Source organism: Macaca mulatta, chromosome 14 (assembly GCF_049350105.2).
Source record: "Macaca mulatta isolate MMU2019108-1 chromosome 14, T2T-MMU8v2.0, whole genome shotgun sequence".
NCBI lineage: Eukaryota > Metazoa > Chordata > Mammalia > Primates > Cercopithecidae > Macaca > Macaca mulatta.
This window is the reverse complement of record NC_133419.1, coordinates 29017970-29027113: the sequence shown is the minus strand read 5'-3', so window position 1 is coordinate 29027113 and position 9144 is coordinate 29017970.

Sequence of the window (9144 nt, the reverse complement as noted above, 5' to 3'; positions counted from 1 at the left end):
AGCTATTATAATCTATAATATGTAAACATTTTACAATGAATTATGACGTGTGCTTTTATAAATAAACAGGGAAAGGATTCATACATATACAAAATATTTGCATACAATTTCAAGGGGCTCATAGGCCCCCAGGAATTTCATCCTTCTTGATGCCCCTGGTTTTGTAGATTATAAGAGGTATTATTTTCGAGACTCCTCTCTGTTGTATGAAGTGTGGCAGGTAATTGATAGTCTAAATTATTTCACTTAGTTCGCACTCTAACTTTGTAAGACAGTCATTGTCATTCCTGTTTCACAGGCAGAACAACCAAGGCTTAGAGAACTTGCCAAGTGAGGGCTAGAGTCAGAATTTGCACCCAAATCTGTAAAGCTCTATGTCACATGGCCAATAGTCACTTCCTTAGAATGACTGCATCACCAGTTTATCCAGAAGAGCACATTTAGCAGTGACCAAGTGATCAGCCCTATAGGGGAGAAATTGAAGGTTGTTCTTGACCTCAAAGAGCTTCTGTCTAATTGAGAAATCAAGGTAAACAGAAATCTGCAACATAGCGTATGATTGCCCGCAAATAATAGGTGTGGCAGAGCATTGATGTGATTCACCGGATATGCATTTGCTTTTCACATTTTCCAGCTTCCCTTGCAGTTGTATTAGCTCAAGTGACTGGGCTTTGGCCAGTGAATATTGGGCATGATATAAGTTACTTTCCGTCTTGGCCCCTTATAAACATGTCGAATGGTCTCTGCTTTCTTTCCCTTGCCTTGTTGCAGTGATTTAGGGAGCCATGTGTTCCAGATGGCACAGTTCAAGATGGAGGAGAATTGCCCACCTGGTGTCAGACTGAAACAGGAAGGAGAAAGGAACCTCTATGTGTTAAACCACTGAGATTTCTGGTCACTGCAGCATAGTCTAAGTCTCCTGAGTAGTCAGATGGGATAGCCATAGTTGCATACCGAGGATTTCTAAGAAGATTAGGAGTCCAGAAATATTCAGGTCTCGAATTGGCTACAGGCCCCATTCTAGACAAAGTGAGTCAAAATCTTTAAGAAGGGTCACAGTACTCTTTATTTAAGGTGATACTGAGGAAAGGCTGGTACTGTGGTCTGCTGCGTCTCCTGGAGAATCTCTCATGCGAGAGCCACCATCACATGAGCATCTAGAGAGTCCCACCTCTGGGGTGGGACTCCTTGGGCTAGAAGCCTGCCACCACCTCCTTCTAGCTTTATGCTGGATGATTTAAGGATCTACTTCGTAAAGTTGTTGTGATGACTAAATGAGAGTTGATGTATTCGTTATCTATTGCAGCATAACAAATTACCCCAACACGTGGTACTGTCGACAAAAAGAGTCAAACACTGTAAAATATTTGAAGAAGTTTATTCTGAGACAAATATGACTGACCATGGCCCAAGACACAGCCCTCAGGAGGTCCTGAGAACATGTGCCCAAGGTGGTCGGGGTGCAGCTTAGTTTTATGTATTCTAGGGAGTCATGAGACTTCAATCAAATACATTTAAGAAATACACTAGTTTGGTCCAGAAAGGTAGGACAACTTGAAGCAGAAGCCTCCAGCTTGTAGGTGGATTTAAAAATTTTCTGATTGACAATGGGCTGAGTTTATCTAAAGACCTGAGATCAATAGAAAGGAATGTCTGGGTTAAGATAAAATGTTGTGGAGACCAAATTCTTATTTGCAGAGGAAGCCTTCAGATGGTAGGCTTCAGAGAGAATAGGTTGTAAAATGTTTCTTATCAGACTAAAGTCTGTGTTGATATTAATGCCAGAGAGGTATAATGAGACAGATCCAGCCCCTACTTCTCGTCAAGACCTGAGCTAGTCTTTCAGGTTAAATTTTAAGAGTGCCCTGGCTGGCCGTGCGCGGTGGCTCAAGCCTGTAATCCCAGCACTTTGGGAGGCCGAGACGGGCAGATCATGAGGTCAGGAGATCGAGACCATCCTGGCTAACCCGGTGAAACTCCGTCTCTACTAAAAAATACAAAAAACTAGCCGGGCAAGGTGGCGGGCGCCTGTAGTCCCAGCTACTCGGGAGGCTGAGGCAGGAGAATGGCATGAACCCGGGAGGCGGAGCTTGCAGTGAGCTGAGATCCGGCCACTGCACTCCAGCCTGGGCGACAGAGCGAGACTCCGTCTCAAAAAAAAAAAAAAAAAAAGAGTGCCCTGGCTGAGGAGGAAGTCCATTCAGATGATTGGGGGACCTTAGGATTTTATTTTTGGTATGTGGTGCCATAAAACAGCCACCATTTACTATCTCATAGTTTCTATGGACCGGGAATTGAGGGGTGTTTCACTGGGCAGTTCTGGCCTCTTGTGAGGGTGCTGTCACATGTTGGCTGGTGCTACATCATCTGAAGGTTCAAGTGGGGCTGGAGCATCCACTTCCAAGTTGTCTCACTCATGCAGCTGTTGGCCAGAGGTCTCATTTCCTTTCTACACAGGCCTCACCGTAGGACTGCCTGAGTGTCCTCCCTGGATGGGGGCAGGCTTCCCTCAGAGCGAGTGATCCAAGAGACCAAGGGGGAAGTCGTGATGCACTGGCATCACACAGGTCAGCCCTGACTTGGTTTGGGCTGGGACTAAGCACGGATAAGGATACTAGGAGGGGAGGATCCCTGGAGGCCATCTGTGAGGTTGGACAGCATAAGCTTTTCAAATATCAACTTATCTGAAACATAATCTTACCCTTATCAACAGCATAACCATCTCATTTGATATCTGAAATGCTTCAAACCGTGTCTGACACGGAATTACAACTCAGTAAACATTAGCTATTTGTTATTACTAATAGAATGATCAGTAATCTCTAACTCAGAATTCTAGCTTTTCCACCATTTTATCCTCCTTCCCTCATTCCTCAACTACCCTCCCAGGTGGAGACCAGCTGTATAAACACTTGTGCACCTGTTATGCCAGGCCGTGCACTGGGTGTCTGGCTCCCAGAAGGTAGGGGTTCACCTGGGCACCTCTGTGCCCCAGGGCAGAAAAATTCTAATAGAGACACAGAGGATGCTAGAAGCCAGGGAAGAAGAGGTTGAATAATAATGAATGCTTATATGGGGGTGTCAGAGTTAACAGGCTTGTTCGCCTCCATTATCCTACTAGAGAAAAACTGGTGGAGCGGCTAAGAGCACACACTCTGCAATGAGATTGCCTGGGAGCAAATTCCAGTTCTCCTGACTAACTATGTGAACTTGGGCAAGTTACGTAACTTCCCTAGTGCCCAGTTTTCTGTTAAAAAAGGGAATAATAGTTCTCATTTTACCAGGTTGTTGTGTGAATGAAATATTCTAAGCATTTAAAAGGCTCAGAACAGTGCCTGGCTCATACTACATGCTAAAAAAAAAAAAAAAAAATGCTATTATTTTCTTTCTCAAATCACCTGGGGCAGGGGAAGGGGGTAGTGGTTAAACAGGAGGTAAAGAGACAAGGGAATAAACAGATGCAGACACCTTAAAAATTGCAAGGCAAAGCTGGTGTTAAGACACAGCTCTCTAGGACTTTCCCCTAGAGTCTCCCCGGCCCTGGGGGTGCTTCTCACACAGAGGAAAGCTTGACCCAGAGTGAGTTCATCATGCTGTGAGTCCCTGGGCCAGGGTTGCACGCCCTCACAGCCACCTGGCACACTTCTTGGCTGACTTCTTCTGTGACCAGGGCCTCTGGTAGCCCTGTTCCCCTCCCTGCATGTTGTTTGTATCTTCTTTTCCTAGCTTTGTTTCAGATAAGCTCAGGGGTTCCTGAGCCGTCTTGTCTTCCTTTGATGGATGGGTGGCAAGGGAGTAGGGCTGGAGCCAGGGGCCTGTCCGTGGAGGGTGGAGGCAGATGGAGTGGGGTGAGGCAGCAGGCAGGTAGGAGAAATCAAAAGGCTTCACATCAAAGAAAGAGAAGCCAATCAGCTGGAGTATTCTCCATCCTCTGAGATGGGATCTGAGCTCTAATTTGTGAATCTTAGTTAAGTTTTGAAAATCAAAAGCAAGGGGCTGCTGGACCTCCTGCCTAACAAAAGTGTTTGCTGAAAAGATTCAGAACCGCGACAAAGACACAGCTCCTGCAGAGCTCTAAAGAGATGGGAATTCAAGCTCCAGAAGGTGGGGACCCCACAGTGAAAATGACAAACAGGGTTCACACTCTCCTAGAGCTGGTCTTCCAGTGGGAGTACACAGACAACGCCAAACAAGATCATTTCAGCAAGTGTGATATGTAGGAAAGATGCTCTGTGACTTTGGGTTGGGTGGTCAAGGAAGTCTCCCTGAGAAGGTCACACTGGGGCTGAACCCTGTGCAGCCACATGTGGATCTGGGGGAAGTGTGTTCTAGGGCGACCAAAGAGCTGGTGCCAAGGTCTCATGCAGAAGGGAGTTCAGTGTGATTGAGGAACAGAGGGAGGTCAGCGTGCCTGGGGAAAGTGCAGGGAGGAGAGGCGGCCCACTGAGCCGGGGAGGCTGGGATGAGGAGTGCAGGTGTTATGGTGAGCCTCGTGGCAGGTTTTAAGTGTAGAATTGATGACATCTGATGGGTTTAAAGTGACCACTCAGCCATCCGGCACAGAATGGATTTCAGGGGACAATAGAAAGGGCGAAGCCTGTTAGGAGGATGTCAGGAGTCCAGATGAGGGCTCTACACCTAAACTAGTGTCGACAGTGGAACTGAAGGGCATGGCAAGTGGACTCACATTGTGAACAGAGAAGAGAACTGCCATTTACAACTCCTGAGGGAGTGACCACAAAGGAACCTCACTTGACGGTGCCACAGGGTGGGGCTCTGAGGAAAGGCGGCAGATCACAGCCAGGTCTGCAGTGTCTAGAACAAAAAGGGTTTGGGAAGAGTCCCTGATTCCAGCCCCAGTCCTAGCATGAGGGAGTTTCTTTTATCCTAGGACTCAGCAGATGGGAGGGCAGGCGACTCACCCCGGGACTGGGCAGCTGATGGCGGACCTTCTTTCCGGACTAGTGCTCCCCCTGTACGAATCGCTGAATGCATAGCTTAGAAAAGTGAGATGCTTCAGGGGGTTTGGAAAAGGGAAGTGCATTGGATGAGGCCAGGACACGTGTGTTGTGAGGCCCAGAGTTCTGTGTCGTGGTAGCCTCTGAGCCCCGGCCGCTCCAGCCCTGGGGAGGACTATCCGTGCAGCTTCCACTGTTCGTCTGGATGGAGCACGGAGCCTGTGCAGGTGTCCATCTTCGTCGGCAGCAAGGTTCAGAGGGAAAAGGTGCAGGACGAAGCTTAAGGAAAGACAGGTCAGCAAGGACCCATTTCTTACTACTCTCCCCCAGCTGGCCAGGTTCCCAGCAGCCCCACCTCCAGCACGCAGGAGCAGCGGGGGGCTGCTGGGCTGGAGATGGCATGAAGGTGCTGTAGAGGCACCCCTGGGAACCACTGTGCTGGCAGAGAGGGACAGAGGAGAGGAGAAAGGGCTTCAGAACAAATGCAGACCACTCAAGACTTGGTTCTCCCTGGGGCAACCTCCCAGACCTAAGTCCGTTCAGTCACTCACTCACTCACCCACCAATATTTGAGACACCGGTGATACAGCCAAGAGGTAAAATGAGGAAAGAAGCAGGGAAGGAAGAAAAGAAGGGAGGGAGGATAAAGAGAACGGGATGGAGGAAAAGGGCACAGGCCCTGCCCTTATAAACCTCACAGCCTAGTAGAGGAAAAAACAGGAATCAAAGAATGACAGGCCTATGAGTTGGAGGTTCCAGCCAGACTGAGCGTGAATTCCTGCAGTCAGCTCTGAGCCCTTCATTGTCTCCTCTGAGCCTTGGCACATGCTGTCGCTCTGCCTGACCGTCTTCCCTGTGTCCCTCCCTCCTTTATCGGTGGAGGGAGCAGAACTGAGGCTGGGCCGGTAGGACATGTTCACCGGGGCAGCTGAAGGCTCAGTTGAGGTCTGAGGAGGGGAGACAAGCGGGGCATATAGACCTGCCCCTGCCATCCGTAGACGCTTCTCATTCAGAGGGACCATGGCCTGGGGGGCTTTCTTGTGATGACCCTCAGCAGTGACATGAGTGGGATGGCGTTTCCTGTCCCCATGGCATGTGCTTCCCCTCAGCCTTTCACCAAGGACCTGCCATGTGCCAAAGACTAAGCACTGGGGGATAGAAGGGGAACGAGACTGGTGTGGCCCCCCTGCCCTGCTCTCAGACCTGCCGATCTCCGGCGTTTGTTTTCTTGAGACTCCTGACGCTGCCTGCCCTCAACTAGGGATTCCTGATCTCTGCATATCCCTTCCCAGCCATCCAAGACAGCAAGAGATGTTACCCTCTGGCTAACTCTTACTTATGCTTCCAGTCTCAGCCAGATGTCATGTCCTCAGTTCAGCCTCCCCAGGGGTCCCTCCACATGTTCCGCAGCCCCTGTACCTCCCCATCATTGCCCTGGGCCAGAACGGGCTCTGACTGTGTGTCAATAGAGACAAAGAAAACTCGGAGCAATCACAATACCACTTTGGCTTCCTAATTTTCTCTGCAATCTTTGGGGGGCCAGTGCCAACCAGGCCTTGAAGACTGATATTCCTCTGCGGGGTGAGAGATGCCTGCCTCCCTCTCTGGACTCTTGTGGGACCAGCAAGGGGGATCCAGCCTCTCTTGTCATCAGAAGACATGAGCTATAAATGTGATTCCCCAACCTGGCTGTATGTGCAACACTTGGGGAATTCCTAAAAATAGAGATGCCTGGGACTCTAACTCCAAAGACACTGCCTCAGTAGATCTGTGCTGAGATCTGGGCGTATACATTTCTTGGAACTTACTCCAGCTTCATGTACAGATCTATCGCAGCAGCATCTGTAATAGCAGAAGGTTGGTAACGGCCTAACTGCTCACCAATAGGAAACTGGCTAAATAAATCATAGCCCATCCAGGCAATGGTATTCTGTGTACCCTAGAAAGGAATGAACAAGCTCTTAAGTACTGATAGAAAGAGACCTTCAGGATAGGTTATTGGGTTAAAGAAAAAAAAAAAGGCAAGGCGTATAACATACTATTTTTTCATCAAACTTTAATCAAACTTTTTCTGTAAAGAGCCTGATGGTAAATATTTTAGGCTTTACAAGCCACGTATAACCTCAGCCTGGAGGCGCTGACGTGGCTTCAGCAGAGTAAACCTGTAAATGGAGTGGATCACAGAAAACTGAGGGGTTAGTCCTGAGTGGCCACTGGAGAAGATAGGCACCTGTGTTAGGACCCTCGGATGGAGGCTTCCGAAGAACCCACAGAGGCACCTGATGTTAAAGCACCAGCTTTTACCATCCGCAACCCTCGGAGCCAGAGAATAACCCTACAAAGCCAGGCAGCTATCCCTCCCCACTGTCCTCCCCACTCCAACCTTGCCCTGCCACCTGGAATAACATGCACCCGCCCCTGTCATGAGATAGCCTTTTGATGTTACCCCCTCCTGAGTCTCCTTCTTTCTTTCCCTCCTCTATTTCCAACTGCTCCTAATGTCACCAGGTTCCCAGACATCTCCCCAGCCTCCTTAGTCTCTGACCGGTCCGTCTGGGGCAGCCCCCTTCTCCTTATCCCTGGAGCTCTCAGCTTTAGATCACCGGCACTCCTGGGGGCCACCTCGTCAATTTTGACACTTTTATCTTCTGAGGATGATCCTTTTCCACACTGTAACTTCCCAGCCCTGAATTTGTCCAGAAACCAAAGACCACTGGACTTGGGGCCAGACCTAGCTGTGACCTCCAGCAAATTATTTCTCATCTCCAAGGCTCTGTTTCCTGATCTGAGGAAGCGGAGATAATAAAACCACCGCTGAGGGATACAAGGATTCAAAGACCTGGTGTGCATGCCCGCCAGATGCTTTGTGTGCCAACTTCTGGTGCCCAGTGTGAACGTGGAGATCCTTTGCCCTCTCAGCGGACTCAACTCAGTGGATTAATCAGAAGTGCACACAGTTTTTGGGGTTTACTGTGGAGAAGTTCGTGCTGCTTGGAAGGACTGTGGTTCGTGAAAAAGTCCCTAGATACCGTCAGCTCCTCCTACCCCATCCCTGCTGCAGAGGCTCAGTTTATATCTGTGGTCAGGGCTGAGCCCAGAGGGCTATCCCCAGAGCTGCACACCCAGGAACTGAGGGAACACTCTCTGAGGAAGCTGACTTGGAAACTCGGAAGTGCCTTCTTCAGTCCTGGCAGCTGCCTGGTGCTGCTGGGCTTGGGAGGCTAAGAGCAAGAAACCGGGGGCTGAGCACAGTGGCTCATGCCTATAATCCCTGCACCTTAGGAGGCTGAGGCAGGAGGGTCGCTTGGGCCCAGGAGTTTGCAACCAGCATGGGCAACAAAGCAAGACCACATCTGTATATATATATATATTTTTTAATCAGTTGGGCTGTTGTGGTGTGTGCTACTTGGGAGGCTGAGGTGGGAGGATTGCTTGAGTCCGGGTGGTTGAGTCTCCAGTGAACCCAGATTACACCATACTCCAGCCTGGGCAACAGAGCAAGACTCTGCCTCAAAAAAAAAAAAAAAAGAAAAGAAAAAGAAAAGAAACCTTATCCAGACACAGAGCCATTGCAAAGAGCCAGCAAAGATGTTTAATCCAGCAGATACATTTATCAGTGGAGGCAGCAGAACTGAGGCTGGGCCAGTAGGATATATTCACTGGGGCGGCTGAAGGCTCAGTTGAGATCTGAGGAGGGGAGATGAGTGGGGCAAATAGCCCTGCCCCTGCCATCCGTAGATGCTTCTCGTTCAGAGGGACCATGGCCTGGGGGGCTTTCTTGTGATCTGAGTGGGATGGGGTTTCCGGTCCCCGTGGCATGTGCTTCCCCTCAATCTTTCACCAAGGACTACCATGTGCCAAAGACTAAGCACTGGGGATAGAAGGTGAACGAGACCGGTGTGGCCCCCTGCCCTGCTCTCAGACCTGCCAATCTCCAGGGTTTGTTTTCTTGAGACTTCTGACGCTGCCTGGCCCGAGTCGGCACTAGGGATTCCTGATCTCTGCATATCCCTTCCCAGTCACCCAAGACAGCAAGAGCTGTTGCTTCTGTTCTCAGATTTCTCCCTTGGCTTCTTGATTCAGCGTTTCATCCCAGCTATGGTTTAAAAAACAAACAGCAAATAAACAAACTAACCACACACCCAAACAAATCTCAGACTGCACAGAATGGAAGCACTGCCTGGAA